Genomic DNA, 26,914 nt, shown 5'->3' on the forward strand with positions numbered 1-26,914 from the left:
GTGTTACTGGAAGCTCAGTTACTCTGCTTTTTGGAGGAGTTTAAGTCATGTTCTATTATTTTCTGTTCATTAACTCACTCATCCTTAATCCCTGATGTAACAACTTTTGCAGACATGCCTTCGCCAAGGAGCCACTCCCTCCTGGATTCTTTCAGCGCACGTGCGGAAATGTGCCGTTCACTTTAGTAGCCATGGTTAAATCCTGAAATTCTGACGATAGAAATAAAATATCTGTCTACGACATCTTACTAACTGGGAAAAGTAAATTGCAATATGCTAATTAGTTTACTTGTCTTTATCTTAGAGATGTGTTTATGTTCATATAATCTCCACCCTCAGTTCGTGTATCGAGTAAAGTCTTCCGAACTATACCTAGTTGTACTGGGGATATGTTATCTCTACAGTTGAGTTGTTTGTAGACTTAAAAATATTTTTGTAACATTTATTTAACTATTTAGTTAGTTGTCGTGTGTGTGTGTATGTGTGTGTAAGTCAGAAAACAGTTTGTAGGAAACAGTTTCCTCTCTCCCTACCATGTGGGTCCTGGGAATCAAGAAGAGGTTGTGAGCCTTGTTAGGAAGTGATTTCATCCATTGAACCATCTTGTGGACCTTAAGCAATTTGTATTTTACAGATATTTTTAATTTAAATGAACAAGATAGTTTAATGTAGTGAATAATGATGATGGGATATATGCTTTAAAGGGACAGACCCCAATAATGCCCACGGGAGAGTTCACTACTGCTGGTAGTTAATGCTCACCTTTAGGATGCTTCCCATGAGCAATCTGTAGAGCTAAAGCAGCAGAGCCATGCAGTTTTGACTGGAACTTTTCACTTATTACAATATGCATGCTATTGTTAATAAACTCAACTTTAATGTGTATATAATATTCTATCATGAGAAGACTCTACCATATAATTTGATGCTTCTCTTGGGTTGGACGAGTCTGCACTGAGTGATCATGGAGAGGGCTGATGGTCCATAGCTCCCATGCCTGAATTGCATTTCTTCCGCTATTTGCAGGCAGCATTGCCCTTTTCTTTGTGAAGCATGGATATTTGGGGCCCAAGGCAGTGCTCTCCGAGTGCTGACAATCAGCACGAAGCCTTCATTTAACTGAGGGTTGATTCATGAGGACAGAATAACTGTAACTGATTTAGTGTTCCTAAAGAAGGCTCTTAGGCTGTCGGTTGCCGTTTAAGTTTAAAGTTGCCGTTTTAAGTGTTAACAGATAATTATACTTCAGGAACAAAATGCTGGAGAGTTTGTTTTGATAAAAACATCACTCCCGCCGAGTAGCGTCTTTAATAATTGTTTCAGTATGATGGTACTCACTCATTTTTGGTCTGTTTTATTGTTTCTTGTTTTGTTGGTGTTATTTACTGCTAATTATCTGCTGCACTAGAGTGAGGGCAGGAAATGGCGCATGTGAGGATGCGCTTGAGTATGTCTAGTTGGGAAGCTCCAATGTTTGCTGAGGAATTTTTGTAACTAAAATTTTAAGGCTATTAACTCATTGTTTGCAATATTTCTTGATTGTTTAACTTTTAAAAACCATACACTAATGGGGTTTCCACTGTTTTCTTGCTCATTAGCTTTCTCGTTTTAAACTTAAAGTTTATTTGATGTTGTCAACTGTTCTTTGTAATCACTTTAGTCACTGCTTAGAAATTTAAAGTTTCTTTTAGCATTTTTCTGATGGAGAGGATTTTCAAAACAAATGTTTTGATTCTACAGGAATTAATTAAAATAGATGATGCTTTTCAAGTTGTTCTCTTAGTCTTATCCCACTTGTTTCGATTTTGAAAGAAGAATATATCGTATTCTTTTAAATTATGTGTGTGTCTGGGTCTGTGTGCAGGTGCACATGCATTGGTAGAGGTATTTGCGGAGGTAAAGATGTTGGATCCTCTTGGAGATGGAGTTACAGGAAGCTGTGAGCTGCACAGCCTGGGTGTTTGGAACTAAGCGAGAGTCCTCTGCATGAGTTCTTAACTGCTAGCCATCTCTCCAGACCCTCTCTTTTTCATCAACAAAATTGATCTCTAATTTTAGTGGCAAGTGATTTGCAGACACCTAAATATTTGTGCAAGAAGGAAAGACGGAAGTTTTACCTTCTTCTTAAGGTGGAGACCCACGTGACAGCCAGACTGTTAAAATACCTTCAGTATTTTCTAATTCCTCTTCGCTCTGAAAACAGTAACTTTTTACTTTGGCATACTCTGCAGTCTTTGCCTATCATTTTAAAAACCATAAATCCAAGCATAAAATAAATATTTATAGCTATACCTCAATATATAATTCATTATGCTGGCCATCAGTTTTGGATTTTTGTTAGCACACTTTCATGATACATGATACGTCACCGTGGTGATTCCATGCATGCACTTGTGGGCCTCAATCATGTTTAAGTCATTGGAGAAGTTTTGCCTCTTGTCTCTGTCTTGTGTGTTTATGTGGCATGTGTAAAACACTCAGACCAAGCTGTGAATCTTCGATGTGAAGCTGAAGTCACCCATGTGGTGTCAGTCACTCATCTGTGATGTTAGCCAATGGTGTGCTTATGGGGATGGCTGTGACATAGACCCTGGTGCTTCCAGGAGGCTGGATCCGAGAGGACCACAGTTAGGCATTCTTACCTCTTTTGTTGTTTCTTGGAAGTAAGATGAGGAACTGAAGGATACAGGTTTAGCAGCAGTGACATAGGTGACAACTTGCTTATACCAGAGGAAGCTCTGACAAAGATAATAGATACTAAAAGTGATTTGCTGAACTGCAGAAATCTTTATCTTGATGCCCTTGTCCCGGCCGGGATTTTCTTTCATGGTATGCGCACTTGTTCTGGAATGTGCATTGTTCTGATAGAGTTCATTTCTTGCTTACACATGCTGAATGATTGCATTTTGGGTAAAGATTTAGCCTGCCATTCTGAATAATGTCACTCCTTATTATGCCTGTCCTTTTGTCTGTCCGTCCAGTGGAAAATCTCTGTGATAGGATCCAGAGAGGCCTGTGCAGACCCGTCTGTTCGTCACGTGCATTCCACTCTTTGCTACCAAAGCTCACTAGCAGGAAGGCTGGCTGGCTGCTCTCATTATCCACATCAGAGTGCACCAGAATTCCCATCCCGGCACCTGTGGGCCTGGCCTCCTATTCTGGTCTCCTCTGTTTGGGCTCATGACCTCCTTCCTCTTCTGTTTATGTGAGCGCCTGCCTAACGTGCTCTCAGCCTGGAGGTCCCCAGCTTGATGGCTGCTCTAAACATTTCTGAATTGTCACCGATGTGTGGTGAAGTCCACTATCCATTATCCTTCCGTGATGCACTGCTCGAGGCAAGCAGGGAGTGGGGTGTGTGTGTGTGTGTGTGTGTGTGTGTGTGTGTGTGTGTGTGCATGTGCTATTTATTCTCAGATACCCATTTGTGGGACAGATGGCTATGGGGTTAATTGCTGGGATTTGAAGATTTTCATGTGCTGGAGAGGGTATTGCCTCCTCAGTTAAATTACATGTAGGGAGATCTTTTGACAGAACATGCCCAAAGGGATAAGTGCCCATGTTTGGGTGTTTGGGTTTCATGGTCCCTAGGGGTTTCCTGCATCGTTTCCACATCAGACAATCGGAGAGACCTCTCTGCTGCAGGGTGCTGTCCTAAACAGCCCATGCTTGCCTGACACTTTCATGTGGCTTCTGTGTGTTTATGTCTCTGTCAATCCGGCCACAAAGGGATGTCATTTTACCTCATTGGCTTTTGCTTAGAGCCTGGGCAAAGATCATGCTGGGGAAGCCAAGGCAGAAAAAGCAACAGTTGGAAAGATGGTTGGGCAATTCTGGGAAGCACACGGCACTGTGATGTCATGTGACAGTGTCCAGGGATATTTAGCTCCTCCATTGCATTGCTGAGGAATTGTGTGGGCAGACCTGAGGCATTTGACATGCCTCAGATTGTTAGACTTTGTTATTCAAGTGCACAAAATTTGGGTGACTGCCTGCTCTCTGCACAGAGACCGTGTTCCTTGTGCTTCTCCTTTCTATGCAGGAGGGTCCCCAGATGAAGTATAATGAAAAGACTGACAACAGCCCACTTGCTGCCTACTGGTTTACTCTGGTTGAGGCCATGCCCTGAGCATGGCTGAGCTGGGTTTGTTTATTTGCCCTTACCATTCTTCAGTTCGTCTCTTTTTTGGGGGGGATTGGTGGTCTTCAGGCTTTGTTATCCATCTCCTGCCATCCTTCTAATAAGAGTGGAAACATCCCCAGCTTTGTCATTGACCCATGAACCCTAATTTCTTTTATAGCTCATGTTCCCCCACATATAACCCACATTTCACGAGGAGAACCTCCTTGAGAGCGTTTGCTACACGTGTTTGCATGGCATGCCTTTGCCCCAGTTCCGCCGGAGCCCGCCCTTTATCATCGGCTAGGACTGCCTTGTCAGGAGGACCAAACGGCCACACTGCTAAATTTGGTGCTGGAGATTCAGCTGGCTGCACAGTTAGGAGTCAGCAGTGTGTGTGCCCTTCATCCCTCCCTCAAGTATTTTCCCCATCTGTTTAAAAATCGTACTCATCGCTTGCCAGTTTCATACACGAACTAGAGTGAATTCTAGTCGCTCCCGTCTTTATTCTCCTGTCTCATCTCCTTCCCTCTCCCACCGGAACCCTCCCCAGCAGCTCCCTCTTATTTTCATGTCTCATGTTTGCCTGTGACCAACTGAGTTCAGCTAGAGTTTCTTGCCTGGGCATAGGTGAGAGACCACTTCCTGGGACAAGTGAATCCTATCAGTGACAGCACCGCTCACCCCCTTCCCAAACAGGTGTTAACAATTTGGTCTTAACCTCTCGTCTCTGCTCACGTTGTCTCAACCTCACCTCTCTGTCATCCAACCATGTGCATCCCATGTGGTTCAGGAGCTGCATCTACGGTTCTCATTGCTTCAGCATCTCAAGGAGTCTTGTTTATCACTGATGACTCTCATGTCTATCTCCTCTTAAGCCCTGAAATCCTAAGCCCTAGAACTGTCCATATAACTGCCTATTCGGTCTTACAGATTAACTTGCACGTTATCCTCTGGAGGAGCATGCGAAACCTGAGTTTTTTTTCTTCCCATGTTCTGTGTGTTCTCGATTGTACTAAATGCAAGTTCATTCGAGTTGCAAAGGCTCCAGGTGTGAAATCCTGCTTGATTCTACCCTTTACCTCCCATACTATTTCCACGCTACCAATAAATCTATTATCAACCTCCAATGGATCTAAAACTTTTCAGCTCTTTCCTTGTTACTTTTCTCTCCTCTCCTCCTAGTACCTTTTTCCTAGACCTAAGCAGACGTGTCATGGTCTACCCTCTTCTTTCCCTCCTCCTCTTCCTCTGTGTCTCCTGGTCTCCTCATGGTCCCCACACCTCTTCTGCTACATTTCCAGCCTCCTGACAATCCATCTACCTCCTCTTGCCTCCTGGTTGTCCCTGCAGTGCTCTGCTTGGCGTTCTTCAGTGGCTCCATTCCATTCTGCCGAAAGCACCTTCAATTGCCTATAAAGCTCTTGCTCTGTCTTCATTCTCTTCCTCGCCCTTCTCCTCATCACTGGTTCCATCTTAGTTTCTTTCTCTAGCATGATATGTCAAATGGATCTTTACATGCTTCGTTCTGGAGGCCTTGGTATATCTGATATCTGACCAGCAACATGGCAGGGTGACATCTCTTATTTCTGATTTTCTTAATCATGATTCCTTGGTGCTACTCCCAACTAAATCACTAATTTAAAAGTAATCTCACTATTTTCTTTCTATGACTTACTGCTTTTTTTCCTCAAAGTTTTTAGTCATCTCTGATTTATTCAACATACTGTTTTATAAGATTGTCTGCGTTCTGGTCTCCCCCTAGTATTAGCTCCACTAAGGAGAGGTGTTTTTATGTTAGTCACATATTGCTCCATTGTTTGTTGGATGAGAATGACCTCCTCAAAACATAATTGGCTGTCAGTAATCATTTACTTAGTGTATGGAGTGATTCACTGATAAATGGATGACTGTTGCATTGCAGCAGGGTTGGGGGGGAGTGCGAGTATTCTAAGTTGAATGGATAAAGCCTTGTTTCTAATTTGGTCATGCACAGTTGGACATCTGTCAGCTTGTGTGAAAGAGGAAGAGGAGGGCTCTTCCTGAATCCCAACCAGTGAGCACATTAATGTGCTCTCCCCTCTATTGTCTAACAGGTGGATATTTGCTTGTTCACCAATCCTTAGCTCTCAACTCCCCATCCCCCACGGTCTGTCCTCTCTCCCTCTGCTCAGATGAATTGAGTTAGATCCCATCTGCGTTGTGTGGCTCTTGCACTTTTATACAAAGGGGATTTAAAGTTGTAGCTCCTGTCATATTTTGTATATGCATCTGTTTTATTCTTTCCAAACTACTTGACCCTGGCTTGGTTACTGTGTTCATCTTCTCAGTACTGGGCCCTCCGGCATGCAGCAGGAGCTGAACTCTGTCAGGTGGGTGATTTAACAAAGTTAATTAGATAAAATTTTATAAATCTTGTCTTATCTAATGATTAGAAGCATAATAAAATGTGCTCCCTTCGATTCCCGAGTGTGCTACCATTCATGTGATACGTTTATTGTATGATTTTACAATTATAAACTAGTGAACTTTGCTGTGGCATCTCATGTCCCCATGTTGTTGAACTCCTTGCCGCCTTCATGAAGGGTCTTTGCAATTTTCCAGCGTGACTGACTGCCCTTCTCAGCCTTATCAAAGGTGAGATGTGGCCTTCCCATCCTTCCCCGATATTTACCTTAGCTATTTTAATGAATATCGTTTTGGGGAAAGATTTGTGTCTCTCTGTTCTCTACTGCCCTCGAACTCACCATCTTCCTGCTTCAGTCCGCCTAGTGCTGGGATTTTAATCTTAGACCACTGTGAGTTGCTTGGCTGTTCATTTTGAAAGGGGATGAAAAGCAGGCAAGTGGCCCCGCCCTGCACTATAGGGTCAGGCGGCAGTTGCTTTCTGATGTTTAACGTTTCATAACTCAAGTGCTTGGATGGCTGTCAGGGTCACGGTAGAGTTTTAACAGTATCATCTTCAAGGAGTCTATCTTATTAAACCCCAAAATAGCACAGCGTGACATGGCCCCCAGGTCACAGGGTAAGCCAAGGGTGGAACTCTGAAGTTGTTTTTCCTGTAGCACAGGTATCTGAATGGACATGTCCAGAGAACAGTGAGGTAAGGGTTGAGAGCGTGAGTATGCTGTCCAGAAGCAAGAACTGTGGGGTTCACCAGATAAGTAGGTAGTTATTAATAGACAGGTCAAGGAATAAACAGCTAGAACAGCTAGATTTACAGGCATACATAGCTACTTACCATTTAAATATATATATATATATATATATATATATATATATATATATTCATATATGGGCAAACAGAGAGATAATGTATAGAGAGAGCAGGCCCACTATGTTGCCTGCAGAAATAAATGCCTAAACCTAGATATTAAAATTGAACTAGGTAGTTCAGTTATGAACTCCTGACACATTATTTAATAAACTGCTGTAGAACAATCTGTACTACATGTTACCTCTTTAATGAGTGATATTCACTGAACTTACATATATGCTCACATTTGCGTATGCACATGTGTATATACATGTATATGCAGCATGTCGAGAGCCATGCCCCTTTCTTATCAGCCGTTTCTGAGCAGATTTCCGGGCCACGTTACCGACTGTGGCCATAGCGGTGGAATGCAGATGTGATGTATCTGCCAGACTAGCATACAGTGTCATCAGATAATACTGAGCACTGGTGAGGCATAGAAAGTGCATATTTCTGTTATCAGTGCTCATCTGAGGTGTTGTCATGACACTAGCATTTATTCCAGAGGACACATCTGTTTTTGGGGGGTGCAAAGCTGGGGAAGCAGGGCTCAGTACCTAGTTCAAGCTGGCCTGGAACTCACTATGCTATTCAGACTGGTTTTGATCTTGCTGAAATCTCCCTGCCTCAGCTTCCTGGTACTGAGATTGCAGTCATATAACACCATGGCTGCTTTCTATTCTCTTCTTCTTCTTCTTCTTCTTCTTCTTCTTCTTCTTCTTCTTCTTCTTCTTCTTCCTCTTCCTCTTCCTCTTCCTCTTCCTCCTCCTCCTCCTCCTCCTCCTCCTCCTCCTCTTCTTCTTCTTCTTCTTCTTCCCAAAAGGTCATTATTTTCTTAGAATTTCTCCCTTCTTAAACCAATTTAATAGAAAAAAATATTCCTCAGCCACTATATTTTTAATCAATTTCTTTTATGCAGTAGCTTTATTTCTTATGTATTATGCTGCATTCTTTTATTATTGTGCTATAATTCAGGTGTAAAAGGTATCAATAAAGTCTTAGAACTACATTCCAGAATATCTTAACAGTATTAATAATAAAAAATGAATTTTGACTGAGTTAGTCTGCAATCATCAAGCATCTGTGGGCATCCTCATGAGTCTTGGGTGAGCTTGGTTTTTGTGGTAGATTATTTATAATGAATTGTTTTCTGGAGTAAATCCTAAATGGTCAGATGCATGCCAAGCTAGCATTTCCAATGAGATGCACCTGATTTGTGAAGATATCATTGATGGGGGAAGCAGTTTCTTTTCTGAAGGCCATGCACCTCTCCCTTGTATGGAAAGTTTCAAGTATAGCTACTCCTTGTCACCTCCACCCTTCTGCCATCACCCATGTTGTGTTAAGAAGAAAGGATTGAAAAGGCTCATGAGTAGAAGTGGTTAAAGGGCTCCTTAAAATGTAGCAATGACAGGACGGTGAGACAGCTTGATGGGTAGTGACACTCACTGCCAAGCCTGATGCTATGAGTTCTTTCCCCAGAGCCTGCCAGGTAGAAAGAGAGAAGTAATCCCTGTAAGTTGTCTTCTGACCACCACATGTGTGCCCCACACATGCATGTATACACACATGTACACATGGATAAATTAAATTAAGGTGTATTAATAGTAACAACAATCCAAACATAAAGGGTTTTAGAATTTCATACTCTGAGACAGTGGGAATGGGGCAAGTTATTCATAGCAATGGCCGGAAGCGTTTGAGAGCTCCCGGCATCCCCAGCCCTGGTACACTTGTCTACATACATTTGTCTTCTCAACAGTCATGTGTCACTACTCCCAACTCACACTATCCTCAGTTCAGAGATGACAGGGAAAAGTTATGGCATATAAATACGCCATATAAAAATATGGCAAGGTTATGCCAAGATCACCAAGAGGGCTGAACCCAGTAAATATTATTTAGCTTCTTAATCTAACATGCATTTCATTGCTTTTGCTTCCAAAACGTCTCCAGGGAAGACCCTTGGGAGAATATTTTGAAAAAGAAAACCCATAAACCATTAAACCCAACTATTGTCAATGTTATTGCTAAATAAGTCAGCTATAGATTTCTGCAAGGAGAATTTTAGTTTGATTTCATGGGGCTTGCAAATATTTTGAGGGTTGGACCTCACCCTTACTGCATAATTATCTTGCAGAAGACATACCATTGGTGGTTGATTTCATATAAAAATCCCACATGCACAAACATCTGTGTAAACAAATGGTGCTTCTGACCCATCTCTTCCTGGACATGGGGGTCACCAAGGACTTGCAGGCATCTCAACGAATGTCTGGTTAGAAATCAGGCTTCTGTTATTGCTGTAAACCACTGACCACTTTTCTTGAAAATTATAGGGAAACTCATGGTGAGAAATAACCTTTCTTCTCCCTTCTTGCCAAACAGATGCTTTGGAGCGCACTCCGTAAGAGTCTGCTCTAAGCACTGGGGGTGTAGCGGTGAATGACATGGATGGACTCCTGGCTCTCAGGATGCCTGAGACAGTCACAACAATCACAGTGAACAAGAGAGGTGTCATGCCTGGATTTGTGTGATAGAGCATGAATAAAAGGTGATCTTGGATGAGCTTGTGGAGGAGGAGGAGGCAATGACCCAAATTAGACACAAAAAGCAGTCACAGTAGGGAGGACGTTGTCAGCCCATGAAACTTCTGTGTTTACTGTGGCTTTGGGAAAAGCTTGGAGAAGGTGGCTGGGCAAGTTTTGTTGGCATTTTCAATTTTTTATTTGAATTGTCATGGATAACCCTGGAAAAATGAGCCATAAAGTAGGAGGGGAAGCATGGTGACCTAGGGGAAGTCTTGTCACAGTCCACTGTGTACACCATGGTGGTAGACAGATGTGTGTCTCGGTAGAGGTGGAAGAAAGTGGGTGTTGACATTTTTAGACACTGAGTTTCTGGTGCTCTGGCTGAGTATTCAGATGGAAAAATAAGCATGGGCTATTGTTGCAAGCACAGTGAGGGTCTTTGCCCTATAGCTCTCCAGAGAAACAGGAATGTTAAGCACACAGAATCATCTTTCCAATGAGAAAGGTGGAAAAAAAAGCCTGTTCTTCCACCCAGAATGGTGAGAATTGGGAGTGACTAATAGCTTGGTCATCTGCATTACCTATTGGGCCAGACCATATCAAGCCCCTACAACCAGGACCCTAGATACCTAGTAATCTAAATGACCCTTACAGTCAGGAGTTCTCCAAATTCCCACAGCCAGGATCAGAGATACCTAATATTCTAAATGACCCTTACATTATCTGTATAGCCAGAGGTTCCCCCAAGCTCCCACAACCAGGACCTGAGCTGGCTAATAACCCAAACAATCTCTTCACTGTCTACATGACCAAGACCAGCCTAAACCCTTTCTTAGGTCCTTAAATTAATACAGGTATCCTGCCTCTAGAACGCATCATTGTGAAAGAAATGACATGTATCCTGAGTTGAGTTTTGAGTAATTATGCTTACTTGTGCATCAGGAATTGTATTATACCAGGAAATTTTCCCCCCCAAATTGTACTATGTTTTAATGTTTTAATATACTGACAATGAACTGCCTGGCTTCAGACTCCCTGAAGTCTTAATCTAGGTTGACAAAGTCAATTGGAACCCAATTTTTAGTGTCATCTCTTCATTGATCACCTCCCTGCCTGCTGTGACCACCTGCAGGGGCCCCACAGACTATCAATTTTTGATCTAAACGAGTAAGTCATAGACCATTTACTGGGACAGAAATGCCCAGATTTTGGAAAGAAAGACAAAAATCCTTCCTGGGGCATGGTAAGATTTGTTCTGAAGGTGTACCTTTCTCATCCAGGTGGAGTAGCACTTAGCACAAGTGAGTGTGAGCTGATCTGAAATTACTGGAGCCTGAAGCACACTTTTGTGGTTGCTATCACACGGGCCTCTCATGTACAAGTCACTGTAGAAGGACAGTGTGCCTTGGTTAGCATTAGAAGAATTACCTAGGGCACTGGCATCTGTTGGAAAGCCTGAAGACATTTTATCTGAAGTTTGATCCTTCAAAAGTGATGTCAAATGTGACAGAGAGTCCCAGAAGTCATTCTCTTCCTGAGAGATGTCGTTCAAAATCTTAGCAGTGGGATTCTCCTTTGTTTTGCCGTTAGATTTTAATCTGGTTTTAGTGGACATAACAGGCTCTTACAGTGAGTATCTAATGTGAGTTCCTTCTAGCGGCCTTCCCCCTTTACTAATCAGTTCTCAGTGTGCCCAAGGAGACACTGGTCAACATAAGACCTGAGCGCAGGGATCTTCCCAGTTAGTTTGTTAGCAAACTGCACCATATAACATTTCAGTATTAGCTGCAGACTGTTCTTGTATAATTGTTTTCAATTTAAACTAATAAAAAATGTGTGTGTGGTTGTTCTGCTTGTATGTATGCTTTGCTGGCTAGTATTATGGTAACTGAGACAAGCTAGAATCACTGGAAGGGAGGTGGCTTCAGTTGAGAAAATGCCTCCATAAGATCAAGCTGTAGGCAAGCCTGTGGGGCATTTTCATTATTAGTGATTGATGGGGGAGGGTCCAGCCCCTTATGGGTGGAGCAACCCTTAGACAGGTAGTCATGGTTTCTATAAGAAAGCCAGTTGAGCAAGCACTGAAGGAGCAAGCCCGTAAGTGGCCCCTTTCCACAGCCTCTGCATCAGATTCCTGCCCTGTTTGAGTTCCTGTCCTGACTTCCTTCAATGATAGACTATGATCTAGAAGTTTAAGTCAAATAAACCCTTCCCTCCCTACCTTGATTCTGGCCATGGTGTTTTATCACAGCAATCGAAACCCTAGTTAAGTGGACCACTTGATTGTCTGGCAAACACAAATGCCAGGAAAGGGCATCTGTTCTTCAACTGGAGTTACAGACAGCTGTGAGCTGCCAAGTGAATGATGGGAATTAAATCAGGCTCCTCTGTAAGAGCAGCCAGTGCTCAAAGTGCTCTTAACTATCTTTTTAACCTGTTATGTCTCCCTCCCCTCCCTCACAAAGGACCCTGGAGTCGGGAGCGACCTGATGAGTGCTGTCAGTGTGGCCGGTGATCTCCCTTCTGGCCGCTGTACGCCTCACTCTGTAAGGCTCCAGGCATGCTTTGATATGATGGCTTGGAGGTGCTGTCTCACGTTCCTAATAAAATGTTGCACGTGGAAGTGCAGGCAGGAGGCCAAAAGTGTGCCTTCCTACAAGGATTTTAGTTAACCCTGCTGAGATTGTCAGCACCGTCGTGAGAAGATCAATCCTGTGACGTCATGTCACCTGGGTTTTAGCCATGGTGGAGAACTTTGATTTTTCTATCACAGAAGAAAGAATCCATTCTATCAAGGTAAAGCTAATGACTTACATTTCTCATTGTTAGTGAAAGCGAGACTTGGTGCTGGCCACGGATTCCCTGAGGCAGATGTGCTTTACAGTAGAGGAGGGTGTAGGGCTGGGCAAGAGAAGTAATGGCTTCTGAACTCTCAGAATACACGGAACATACTCTGGCAATAGGAGACGCCTCGTTTGGATGGTGCAGTGATCGCTCTTCGGTTAGTGTTACTGGGAAAACTGGGTACCCCAAAATCTGTTCCCTGTTAGACAAACTCAAGTTTGTTACAAGATCTTTGTGTGAAGTCCAAAGCCATGGAACCATTAGGATACGTAGAGGAAGCACTTTGACTTATGGGAAGAGACAGGGACAAACGAGGTGACTCAGATGTTGAAGCGTTTATACTGACTGTCATCGTAAAGATGGAAGACCCTGAACAGCTGAAAGAGTGAGGCAGCCTCTGTGGACTAGGGAAAAACGGAAGCCTTAGTTTGACAAGGGATCTGTATCCGGGGTGCACTAGATTATAAAATAACCTCAAAACCAGAATGAATAATCTGATCAAAAATGAGGAAGCGATATAACAGATATTGTTAAAAGAAAATTTACAGATGAATAAAAGTCATACAAAAAAAAATCCCAGATGTTTCTGTCCCACCAGGTCCCACTGCCGTTTTGTCCCAAATAAACACACAGAGGTCTACATTAATCATAAACTGGTTTGCCTATTAGTTCAGGCTTCTTATTAACTGATTCTTACATCCTACATCTTAACTCATAATACGTGTTCATGTTAGCCACATGGCTTGGTACCTTTAATCAGCGAGGCATTCTCATCTAGCTTCCTCTCTGGGTGATGACTGCAGACTGCCTCTTTTCTCTTCCTGCTCTCATTGCCCTGCCTTCACTTCTGCCTGGTTGCCCCACCTGTACTTCTTACCTGGCTACTGGCCAATCAGCATTTTATTAACGCTATACAACTGATAAATCATTGTCCCACAGCAAGCCGGGACCTCAAAGACAAATTCTGTATATTCTTAGTCATCTGTAAAATCAATAAAACTTGATCTCAGAAAAGAGTACAATCATGACGATGGGGAGGAAGATAGAATTAGAAGTATAGGAAGATCCAACAACAGCTGTAGAATTCAGTTCTTATGCCAGACAAGATCTGATATTCTGCAATGCCATGGAGCATCTAGGACTGACGTTATGTATGTTAGGAAGAACTAGATTCCAACACACAAATATTAAAGCATATGAGAAAAAGTTGAAAATGTCCTGACCATATGTATCTGCCCGTCATATACATATATGAGAATTGTATTAAGGCACTATACCCAATAGCATGTACAGTATTATCGTATGTCACTTAAAAAGATATTAAAAAGTACGAATGAACCAAGCAATAAAAAAGACAGTGGAGTAATAAGTGAATTTCGCTACTATTTGATAATGCCATCAATAAAGACAATTACAGAATTTATCTTATAAATAATCTAGAAGACCTCCTTTAAAAATTCATGACACTTGCGGCTGGAGGGATGGCTCAGTGGTTAAGAGTATTTGTTGCTATTTCAAGAGATTCAGGTTTAGTTCCCAAAACCAATGAGGTGGTTCACAGCCCTCAAATTTCAGTTCAGGATATCCAACGCCTTTTCCCAAGTTACATATTTTTACATGTATACCTGTGACGAAAAGACATTCATTTAGGCAAAATACTCATACACAAAATAAAACATTATTTTAAATATTTTAATGTCTAATATTTAGAGATTGAGAATCATCTCTTAAGAAATCCATTTGGATGAATTTATATGAAGCAGCCCTATGTCTAATAGTGTGACCTTTAAAACTGTGTGTTTCTCTGTCTTTGCTGCCTGGAAACATTCAGGTGTCAGACAATGCATACACAAATGACAAACATGAAGGTCAGTAAGGGCACAATGAAGCTGATTGATGGTCACTGCTGATGGTGAAGTCACTGAGGACAAAAGGAAGGAGAAGGAACTTGCCTCCACTGTCTATGAGAGCCAGACAATGAATCCCATTCGATTTCTCTTTGTAGTATGATTCTGGGATTAATTCTTTCTTTTGGATGGGATATAGAAAGGAAAGCGGGTTTTACTATACATTTAATGATTACTTTTTTCATACTTTGGGATCACGGACACCTTAGACACCCTCTTTGTTGTTGCTATTGATAATAGTCTAATAAAAGTTCAACAGAAAATAATGGGAGAAACACTGGCTGAAAGATGCTTGGGAAGATCTGAGAGAAAGAGAAACTCATGCCTGGTTCTTTCTGCCTTACTGAAAGTATGCGTTTATGCATTTTTTTGTTTGGAAATTCCAGGCAGACAGCAGATCTACATGTTGGCATGAAAACATCTGGGTGGGATTCCTGGTGCAAGGACTCCAGCATGTCTTCTTGATAACGGAGAAAACATTGTTATGATGTACCAAGTCTAGAGACATAACTCAGAGCTGGCTTTGGCAGCACTCCTACTGAAATTGGGTCCCTACAGAGAAGGTTATCATGAGCTCTGTGCATGGAGGGTTTGCAAATTTGTACAACTTGCAATTCAAAAAATAGTTGTCAGAGATTTCCCTCAGACTCGTCCCAGTTCATGCACATGGTCACCTTTTCCCTTTTCATGATCTACAACTTCCCTGATCAACCCTCTAATTCACCAAAACACATACGTAATCAAAATGAACACAGAGAGATGCAAACAGCCGAAGTACCTACTGCTTGCCAAGATTCCCCTAAAAATTCTATCCTGTAAGTAATAGAAATATGAATTCCTTAGATTTTTGGAAAAGCAGTTTGATAATAATTGTATACAAACTCCTTTACCTAACAGTGATTATTCTAAACATACAGACCACAGAAATAAGAATATCAGTATATTTGAACAAATAGATTATAAAACTAGACATTCTAAGAGAAATGTGTGACTCTCTTTCTCTCATATATATATATGTATATATATGTATGTATATACACATATATATATGTGTTTATATGGATATGTTTTATAGCCTGGTGTTTAGTGTTTTCCCTTCTGTCTCCCAAAAATCTACCTTTTATTGAACAGCTATCAATAAATAACAGCAGCTATACTAAAAGACTCATTTAGAGGTTATGCATCCATTAAAGATTGGTTGAGATCATTTACCCAAACTTAGAGACATATCCAGTTTATTTCACAAGTTACAGTTGCATGAAAAATAATAAAATGCCTTGGGACAAACTTAACCAAGGATGTGAAAGACATCTACAATGAAAGCTTTTTGTCTCCAGAGAAAGACACCCGGAAATGGAAAGATATACCATCTTGGTGAATCAGTAGAATTAATGTGAAAATAATCTTCCCACCAAAGGCAATTTACAGATTTAATGCAATCTCAATCAAAGTACTGACATAATTCTTTACAAAAGTTGAGGGGAAAAGCTTGTCAAAATTAATTGGAATCATGAAAGAAACCAGACAGCCAACGTAGTCCTGAGCACAAAAAAAATTATACTAGAGAGATTTCCAGATTTCAATATGTATCTGTAGTAATTAAAACAGTATGCTACTGGCACACAACCAGACATGTAGACCAATGAAATAAAATAAAAGACCCAAACGTGAAAATTCTTAAATATAACCATCTGATATTTGATAAAGAGGCCAAAGAACATGCACTGGAGGAAAGACAGGATCTTCAACAAATTGTGCTGGGAAACCTGATGTCTTCCTGCAGAAGAGTAAGATCAGAGCCGCACACAAAAATCAGCTACAGTGGATCAGAGACCTCACACTGGAACCTGAAGCAGTAAAAATTCTAGAAGAAAACATAAGCAGCAACCCAAAAAGATAAACGTCTATGAAAAGATTACCAGAAAAGTGTTCCATTTCCCATTTTGTAACTGCAAGCGAGTTCTCCTGAAGTCTGTATGCCCCGTTTGTATGTGACCACAGAAACTTAGGGGAAAGCCTCAAAAGGCATCCGTTATGCTTTAAGCACAGCGTAGGTGGGTAAAGGGTGAAGTGATTTCCAAGAGATGACCCTGATATAGGCAGTACAGTGCCAAACATTTGAGGGCTTAGGAGGCAGCGGCTGTGGTTCTAACCTTGTTCTGGCTCTAGTTAAGTAGCGAACTTGCCAGACTTCCTTTTCGTTTCTCCTGAAAGTCCGAGATACTTACACAAGGGGCCCAGACTCCATTCTGACTCCTGTTGCTTCCATATGTCAGGAATTATGTTTCTGACAAGAGGTCTTCTCCTTTGAACATTTCCTTCTTAGAAGATCAAGTCATCGCAGAGGATTAAGTCCCTGCAAGTTTGCCCTTAGGCTTTGGCTGGAAGAGATTTGATACTTCCCCTTGTTCACTTGAGCTACCCAGTGCATATCAAGGAAGCTTCCTGTGTCAAATTCTGACCTCCTTGTAGGCATTGTGGGTGGTGATGAATGTTATCATTAAAGTAAATTCTAATGGAGAATTCCCAGGGTTTTACTCAAAAGATGACTAAATAGGAAGACTGACTCTCACATTACCCCAGGCCATAGCTCCTTGTTGGCCCCTATTGCTGCTACAGTTCACAAAGTGGCTGCACCCGTGAGGTTTAGGAGACTGAAACAGGTCTCTCTTCTGGGATTCTGTGTGTCTCCTGCTGGGACATCTTGTATGCACATGTCCCAGCAAGTAACACAGAGAAACAAAATGCCTTGGCCCGGCTACAAAGTCCCTTTCCTGTTCAGCAGCATCTGGAACCAATGTGGCCGCCAAGGGCCCCACAGAGCACATGTTGAGGCTATTGGTCTGGCTACAGATGGGCCAATAGGATGGTAGGGATATATATCAAAGTGCCTTCCCCGACATAATGCTTCCCGCCGTGACGTCACAGAGGAATGAAAACTGCTCTGATTTGTCTTTGCCTGGGTTTCGTTTTGTCAGATATGTGTTGGTTCTGCTAAATTGAATCCCTTGTCAGACCCCTCGATTCTTAAGAAAAATGGAGTACTCACAGATGAATAAACATGAGTCACTCAGGTGTCATTTATAATATTGTCTGTCTCCTGGCACTTGTGATGCTTGCATACCTTCAGGGAGAAATGAAGCCATCAGGAGTATTGGGGCCTAGAGGTTTGCACCATCAGGAGAGGCCGTCCTGGTGTGTGCATGTTTTAAGTGGGTACTGCAAAGGACACTGGTGGGACATTCAACACCTAGTGAGTCTTATTTCCTTGTCCTCTTCTCTCCTGGACTCAAAATCGCAGCTTTTCTTCACCAGCTTTGTTGTTCAGCACGTTTGTATGTTTGTCCAGCCTCTACTCTTCCTCTGTTACCGAGAGCACACACCCGGGCAGGGAGCTTAATATACTGTGACTTGTCCTTATCAATATCAAAACCATGTTCAACTTTTTTCTCTTTGGGGTGTGTGTGTGTGTGTGTGTGTGTGTGTGTGTATCAGAGTGCCCGTTCTAGTTCGCATGGAGGGAACTTACAATTGGCATCCCCCCAGTCTTTGTGAACTGCTGAAGGATTGTCAGATGTACAGGATAAAGAATACTTTGAAGGTCAGTAGAAATTGCTGGCAGGAGTAAGGGCTTTGACTGACCCCCCCATTGGGAAGGAAACTATGACTCCTTGAGATGAAATACTGCTGTTATTGAGGCAGAGCACCCAGGAAGTGGACAGCAAGTTCTTACTCTGCTCTGTCTTGTGTGTACGTGTTACCAGTGAATCACATGCCTGGGTCCTCACAGATGACAGATTTGGAGATGCTGAGACTCAGTTTGATTATGATGAACTCCTTCCTTCCTTCCTCTCTTCCTTTCTCCCTCCCTCCCTCCCTCCCTCCCTCCTTCCTTCCATCCTTCCTCCCTTCCTTCCTTCCTTCCTTCCTTCCTTCCTTCCTTCCTTCCTTCCTACCCTCCCTCCCTGCCTCTGTCCTTCCCTTCCTCCCTCCCTCCTTCCCTTCCTCCCTCCCTCCCTTTCTTTCTTGTTGTGATTTGATCATGAGAGTAGCTTTTCCATAGTGGGAAAGCACTTGTAGAAGAAGACAGATTGCTGTTGGCTGTCTGCTCTATACCGTATGATGATGGAGGGAGACAACCGACTCCAAACTAGGCACCAGGTGTTTGAATCTACCTCTACCTTACACTGAGACCTTTTAGTCTCTAGAACTGAGAAGCACGTTTGTGTTTTCCCCCTGCTCAGTCTGCTGTCATTTGTGACAGAGGCCGCTCTCTGAATGGTGGATAGGCTAAGGGTTTAGAGACCCTAAGACCTGTGATAGAGACGTGGCAAAGGTATGAGGGGGTTGTCTTGAGGAAAAACTGATTATGGAGTCATAAACTGGACCTTTATGATCAGTCTTTTTTCTTTTTTTCTGTGACTATGCACACTACCAACTATAATCCATGGTACCTACTTGGCAAATTGGGGGGGGGGGGGAATCCAGCAAGCAATTGAGGGCATGGAAGTTAAAAAATGCACAGACTGAAGACATAGGTTTATATGAGAAATTTAAAAAATAGCAGTGCAGCTGATTTCTATAAATAGGTGTTAAATAGGTTCTGAATATTAAATACAGTGAGGTCAAAAGTTTAATTAAAACTTATAGAACATAATGTTAAAAATACTATTTTAATAACATTTGTCTGAGAATTACATCTAATTGCATTTTCTATGGAAACTTCTGGATAAAATATAAAAGCTGTAGCATGTTACAACCATATATCGTGAGTTCTAATGCTCTCTAAGCATCAATTTTCTGATTTTATTCATAGGAGAATAAAGAAAAGACAATGTCAAACTGTCCAATGACTGTGCCAGGCTTCTTATTTTAGTAGCCAGAAAACACTTCAGGGTTAAGAGCATCTGGCCTTCCTAGTTCCATCATTCTTATAGAGCAAAATATTACCCAGATTGCTTGTTCACGTGCATGTATGTGTTTGTGTGTGTATGTGCACATGTTTGTGGGTGTGCTCATGTGTGTATGTGCAAGCATGTGCATGCATCCACATGGTATGTGTGTGTGTATGTGTGTGTGTATAGTGTTTTTAACCCTTGCTCTGTTGACATTTTTAATTAGATAATTTCTTCTCATGTGGAAATTTTTTTCTGTATTACATTTTTCAGCACCCCAACCACTAGCTCACTAGCTGCCATTTCACCCACATTTGTGACAGACAAAAATGTTTCTGGATACTGTAAACTCTTCTTGGAGAAGAGCTAAAAGTCTCTGTTTTGAACCACTAGTCTGCGTGTCCTTATGAAATGAAGGCAAGGGAAGATGCAGGTCACGAAGATTTGTATATTTGGATTATCGTGCATCTGAGAAGGCCAGGTCTTGGACAGGACACACTACAGTTTGACAGTTGTGCTGACAGCAGTAGCAGGCACAGGAGAGCAGCTGCGGAAGTGAGGTCTTCCTGAGAGGCTGTTCTCAGGTTTGTGGATGGTGCCCTCCCTCTAGACTTCAGTGCTGGGAAGAGTGAGGGCTGCGTTTTGTTGACGGAATGTGCTGAGCTCTCTCCCACTGTAATCAGTAGGAAGTTTGCTCAGGCCCCAAAGCGTCAGTGTCCAGCACCTTTGTGTATCTCTGTGTTAATTACCTGGGTAGTAGGAAAGCAGAACAAATAGAGTTCACTCTTCACTGAGAGGAGTCCAGAGACTTTCTCTGGAATTTTGAGTTAATTTTATGATCTGATGACCCCACTTGTTGTCACTTATTTGCCTTCCTGATTTCAACGTCTGTCAAACCCACTACCATCTACTGCATAATGGGTGCCCGACCAGTGAATAGAGAACCTTTTGTTTCTCCCGAGGTAGCAGCTCTTACTAAACTTGAGTACAACTTAAGGTTGCCTTTGATGTGGCACCTTGTTTTCTGCTCAGCTTCCTCACTTATGCCCCAAAGAAGAAAGCTGTACAATAGAAGATTTCATAGTCTGTATCTCCCAGTTAAGTCTGGGACCTGATGCCAGTTCTGGCACCATGGAACATTTTATGAGCCTTATATGAGCTGGGGAAACTCTTTGAAATGCACTGAGGCCATAAACCAGCAAGTGAATTATAACGACGCCGACGGTAGTCGTTCTGATTTGGTAGGTGTTCAGTGGGGCTTCTATTACATACATTTTCCATTTTAGTTAAGGGAAAATTCCACCCAATTTGCTTAGACCAACCATCTGGAAATACTTCTCCTCTTTCTTGACTTCTGGCACTTCGCCATCCAAAAGCAAAAATAAAAGGGGCTAAGAAAATTATTTTAAAAGTACTGATTTAATGCAATTAATGTAAAATGAAATGTATGTTTTCATTTTTCCAGAATGTGTTTTGAGTTAAATTAAGCTGCCTTGAGACTTTTGAGGTAACTATTTGTCCTTTCTCTGAGAATGAGCCGTTGGATTTCTTACCTCGCTGGTGCTATTCATTTTGCACCTCCAGTGCCCAGCACATCTTTCGCATCTGGGTTCAGTAAGCACAGCTGCTTTATTAGGTGGGAGGGCTGTCTTCGCAACAAGCCTCGGCTGACCAGCTGAGAGCCCGGGAGTTGTGCAAACCTGCTTCTGTTCTGCACAGAGACCCCTTGTCCTCTCGGACACAAAACTGGCTTCAGAACCCAGTGTTTTAATAGTAACTATGTCCAAGAATTCCTTGGTAATAGTTAACTTACCATTTAAAATCTGTAACTGATTAAGTTGAGAACTATCTTACCTGCTTAAATATCTAACCTGTGTTAGCATAGCTAGATCTTTTCCTTCTTTTTTTGTTTCACCGAGTATAATGGGGTTAGGAAGATCACTTATGAGATGATGCAATTGGAAAGTAGTTGTCTGTGAGAGATTCGATGCTGTTGCACAGGGACTTCATGCATGCCCTGTCCTAGTTAGACACCTTTTGTCTGTTATGTCTGTCAGTGATCATGGAAACTGTGTAAGGCAAATGACTCTCTATCCTTAGTGTATGAAGCTGAGGCACAGAAGTTGGGGAACCCATAAGGTAGACCCATGCAGCAGGAATTCATCCCTCTGTCTGATAACCCTAAAGACAGTGCTCTTGGATCAATGAAAAATGCCCAACACTTTGATTCTCCTGGTTCTGACGTAACTGCGGTTGATATTCTCTCCTGATTAGCAGGTCTAGCAGGCTATGCTAGGCTTTGGGTGAGGTTCTCGTTGCATTTGTGGGGATAATCTAATAAAGAACCAATGTTCTCAAATGTATTTGGTTGAAAGTGGAAGAATGGATGGCGTCATTGTCCTCTGATAATTTGCAAATGCACCTGTTGCCTTCTACTGACATTTATGTAAAATCCCTGGTAGTTAGTGCACTGAATATAGATCAGCAGTGATCAATATTCAGTGATCTAACTTTGATCTATATTCAATGCTTTAACTGATGATATAGACCTAATCAGAGAGAGATCTTTTTTATTTGATGCCTATGTAGTGTGACTGAATTGCATAGATATCAGTATAGAGAACCAAAGAAAAATTATCATATATGAAAACATTTTGTTTTACACCGAGTTGAGTAACTAGATTTTGAAGGGAGCTGACTAATTTTCTGCATCTTGCTTCATTTATTATAAAGGAAATTAATTTTGCTCGAGAATATCCTTTGAAGTCAAATATTATTAGGATGATATATGATGATTATAATAAGATGTGTTTATGAATGTAATGTGTGCTTTCTTAAAATAATTATGTAATCAATTTTCATATCACAGTGGCAGAAGATTCAAGAGTTCTTTTAACTTTCACCCATTTAGGTCAGAAATAGAGGCGATGAGAATTACAAAGCAGATACTTTAGATTAAGAAAATAAATTTTCACTTATTTCTTCTCTGATGAGTTTTCTTGCTTTTGTGACAAATTTACGCATCTATTTGAAGACCTTTCTTGATTGAATGTATCAAAATTCATTTACCTGAACAAAGATGGAACTTCCTGTGATTGCGAGGCTGTTAGGCACACAAGGACCACGGAAATGTTTCAGGAATGTGTGGGAGTTGGCTTTTCTTAAGCACTTTGGGTCTTTGTTGTCTACATTTGATGGTGACAAACCCTGTCCTGTCAAATATGCTGCTATTCTACCACTGTGGCTTCTTAGCTAAGAGAAAGCACTGGTAGTTTAATTTCTGCCACTTTGTAAAGTAATTTCAAACATTCATTCTGGGACTTTCTCCTCACTTCCCATATTCATCTTCCTTCAGTCCTATACCCCAGGAGACCTCAGCACTCTCCCCAATTCCCACTACTTCAGGGCTTAGAGACCTTTCATTGTGAAGATCCTCTGAGATGCACCAGAGGGGTTTCATCCATGTCATGTGTACCTGTCTCTTAAGTAAACCCTTGCTCTGCCCTGCCAACACTTGGATGTCTTTCTACACATGCTGAAACATTCCCCACGTCTCTCAGTCTCTACCCCCTCCCAGTCTCCCTTCTTCCATTCTACCCCATCAATCAAATTTGACTTTTAGTGACAAGGCTTTGTGTATAGCTCTAACTGGCCTTGGTCTTACAATTCTGAGTGCCAGGATTCCAGGTGGACGCTGAGATACCCAGAAGAAAATCTTTCTCAGTCCTTGAGTAGACCGTTCCATTCTTCTTACTATTCTAATGATGAGTTCCTCATTTCTAGTTTGTCCTGTGTGTATCTTGGATAGAATTGTGCATTTCTTCCATAGATGGTGCATATCCGGTTAATTGCTGTCCTGTATTTTCAGAACATCCCTCGCGGTTTTCCTGGAAACCATCCACTCTTCCCAATGTCTTCTTCATCCTTGACACCTAAGAGCCCATACAAGGCTGTGTTATCTAGGTCCCTTATCTGGGAATTCAGGATTTTGTTTAAAATCCTGTCCATACTCATTTTCTGTGCATTTCACAGAGTGAATTATCTGGAATGTCACAGAGTTAAAAGAACAGATACTGCTGATGGTTGGATAATAGGTGTTCTGTTATAGTAACTCTCTTTATTTCTAGAAAGAAAGAAAACTGGATGTGCTTGGTGAAGAAAAAGTATTCTATTAAAGAAATAATTAAAAGTAAGCTTTGTTTTGTTTTTATTTTTTATAGGCTTCATTATCTGACAGACTAAATAATATGATGTCAATCAAAATAGCCATTGCAAAAGTCTTCATGGATACTTATCTAGGATAGTCTAGGAAATGGCAAATAATGTTTTATTTGGTTGAAATAATTCCATAAACTTTTGTAAAGCAATTGGAATAAAAGGATGAGAAAAAAAAGAGGGACACCCATACTCCATAAGTTTTTTTTTCTGCCTGGGATTTCCAGGGACAGGGCACTGTTTTCTCTGAGAAGACAAGGTCTTTCCAGGAAGAGACCAGCTTGCTTGGACTTAGCTCAAACTATCTGTCTCATGTGTTGGACATCTCCTATACCATCAATCCCTTGTTATTTAGTTACAGCCAGACTCAGTTTACTTTCCTACAAGTTACAAACAGTGATCTTTTCTAATCATGATGGCATATGTCTCAGGGTTATATTACTGTGAAGAGACATCATGACCATAGCAACTCTTATTAAGGAAAACATTTTATTGGGGCTGGCTTACATTTTCAGTGATTTAGTTTATTATCATCATGGCCGAAAACATGGTAGTGTGTAGGCAGGCATGGTACTGGAGTAGGAGCTGAGAGTTCTACATTTTAATCTGTAGGCAGCAGGAGGAGACTGTGAACCACACTAGGCCTAGCTTCAGAAGACCTCAAAGTCCACCTCTACAGAAACACACTTCCTCCAACAAGGCCACACCTACTCGAAAAAGGCGACACCCCTAGTAGTGCCGTTCCCTATGGGTCAAGCGTTCAAACACGTGAGTCTATAGGGGCCGTAACCACCACACTGTATCTAATTTTTATTTCTTCTTTCTTACATCTCTTCCTTAATAATTCGGAAGCACAGTTTGATTCATTGATCTTGTCATGTTCGTAACAGTAGTCTGTGCATGGTGGAGAGGGGACTTGATTGTGGGTAACGTGAGAGAGCTGAATACTATACTGCCTGGGGACTTTGTAAGGGATACTCAGGTGTGCTTCATAGATGTGAAGCTAGGGAACAACTTTTGTCTGTACCCTAAGGCAGTTCAAGGCCACTGTCTAGGGACTAAGAGCCAATGTCCTTGTCGTGGCTGTAGGTAGAGGCTACTGCAGTTCAGACAGAGCCTATGTGCAAATTTCACTCCATGTGTCTGTTTTTGCCTCTTGTTTGAGCTAAGTGCTATCCAATCAGGAAAATTTATTAAACCGGGGGCCTTTCCCCGGATAATCAGTAGCGCAGAGAACATTCTAGACACCATGTTTGATCTCCATATTTCCATTGTGCTAACATCTGATCCCATTTCTTTTGGCCAACAATAAATAGCTTTGTATGCATGAAAATTGAGAACAATTTTTGGAGTAGTATTGCAAGTTATTTTATTTATGGTTACGGAGGAATGCCTTTACGAGAACAAGAGTCCAGATGCAAGTTGTCGTTCTCAATAACTCAAGAAGAAACAGTGCGGAGGTGCAAAATGGTCTGTAGTAGAGATGTAGGCAGTGCATAGGTCTCTGTTGTACTTACAGGTTGCTTTGTTTACTTATTTATAATCAGGGAAAGGAGGAGTTTGGATGCTTTACAAATTAAAGACAAATGAAATGAAAGACAAAATCCTGATCTGGAGAGACTGACTACTGAGTGCCCGGGGAAATCAGGCAATAATGTAGCCTGGAACAAGACGCTTTTAAAGAGTGAATAAAATGAAGGGTCTAACTCTTTATCTTTTATGTGTCAGTAAATAAAATCTTATACTATATATTCTGTGTTTTTAATCCTTTCTTAGTAGCTAGCTGGGTGTATTGATACTTTCTCCTTATTAGATTATCCTTTCCTAATAGATCCTCCCTTTGTGGATCTACGTGCAACTGATTATCATAGGGGTGGGTGTATGTGTGTGTGCAAGAGAGGGGGTGGGTGTATGTGTGTGTGTGTGTGCAAGAGAGGGGGTGGAAGGTTCACTGTATAGTACATACCTTGTTTAAAAATTGAAAAAGAAATGAAATTTAAGAGACTTCAAAATTTGGATTTAGAAATAAAAATCTAAAGGCTGATAAACAAAATTCCCGGTGTTAACTTTTAACTTCTACTTTCTAAAAGTATTCAAATTCTCATGATCAAAACTCAAGTTAAAATGAAACTTTCTTTTCCTAATTAGTTGTTTTGCCTGGCACCTCCTAGGAAAGTCAGGTAAGTTATTTAGCTCAGGTTTGTAGTGTTCCTGTACTGAGAGGGGGAAGAACCTTGAGCGGAGGATAGCCTGGCATACTTAACAAGAAACCAGAGCAGTGCCGGACCGCACTTGTCCAAGCTACAGAGTTCAGAAGTCTTGTCCTGCTTGGAGCTTTTGGTTTGTGTGGCTTTGAATGGCTGGGGGTGGTCAGTCTCCATTTCCTGTTTCTCCCTGGGGCTGAACGGGTCTTCATCAGCATCCAGGTGCACTAATGAGCTCTCAGTCCACAGAGGGAGAAATGTGCTTTGCCACAGGGAGAAACTTAGTTACCGAAGTTAAGGTCTAAAGGTCAACCAGCTAATCAGTTACAGACCTGCCACTGGGGAGGCTCCTCAGCAGGAATGCATGCATGCAGGTGGATGGTTATCTGTTCAAAAGTATGGGTGGGGAGGGGAAACATGGGCTCCTCTGAATTCATGCCTGCAAATGGATGACTGTCTCTCCCCAGGTATGATGGGAGGGGAGAAGATGAGGCTGGATTGTGCACCCTAGTGCACACAGAGACTTGAGGTTTTAGCTCTGCCTCCCCCTGGCAGATTACCAGTGATTCTGTTACACAATGTTTTTTATGTCAACTTGCCTAGTCAATTAATTGTTGATAATGGTTCTCTATAGAGGGCGGTGAGAGGTACAATCGGAATCTCAGATTTCAATATGGGATATTGCAGCGAAACATCAGAGAGGGGTGTTGTTGGTTTTCCTGAATTCATGTGTCTTTATCCGTCTTCAGTGTTGGAGATGATACTATACTTCTGTGAAATGTCAAAGGTCAATCGGAGAGCATCATTTAGCATCAGGATTCCTGGTCTATTGCAGTCAAATGAACAGTTTTTAAAGGATGCTAACAGAGCTCCGGATTGTCTATGACTGTGCTTGTAGGGGAGACAAGGTAGACTCAAGGGCTTTGAAAATGGGATTTTGTTATT

The 26,914-nt window shown here is 41.7% G+C and overlaps 1 protein-coding gene across 6 annotated transcripts in view; it reads left to right on the forward strand.

The window, feature by feature from the left end:
* The window catches only part of Sema5a (semaphorin 5A), a 438,077-nt gene that overhangs the window by 103,862 nt on the left and 307,301 nt on the right, over window positions 1-26,914 (forward strand). The window contains exon 1 of one of the 6 annotated variants that reach the window (XM_085676580.2): window positions 25,997-26,105. The exons of the other annotated variants lie outside the window; for them this stretch is intronic. The gene's annotated coding sequence lies outside the window, so the exon portion shown is untranslated. Of the gene's footprint in view, window positions 1-25,996; window positions 26,106-26,914 lie in introns of those variants that run through there. 6 annotated transcript variants of the gene reach the window in all.

This window comes from Myodes glareolus, chromosome 15, assembly GCF_982192425.1.
Source record: "Myodes glareolus chromosome 15, mMyoGla1.1, whole genome shotgun sequence".
In the NCBI taxonomy this organism is placed as follows: Eukaryota; Metazoa; Chordata; class Mammalia; order Rodentia; family Cricetidae; genus Myodes; species Myodes glareolus.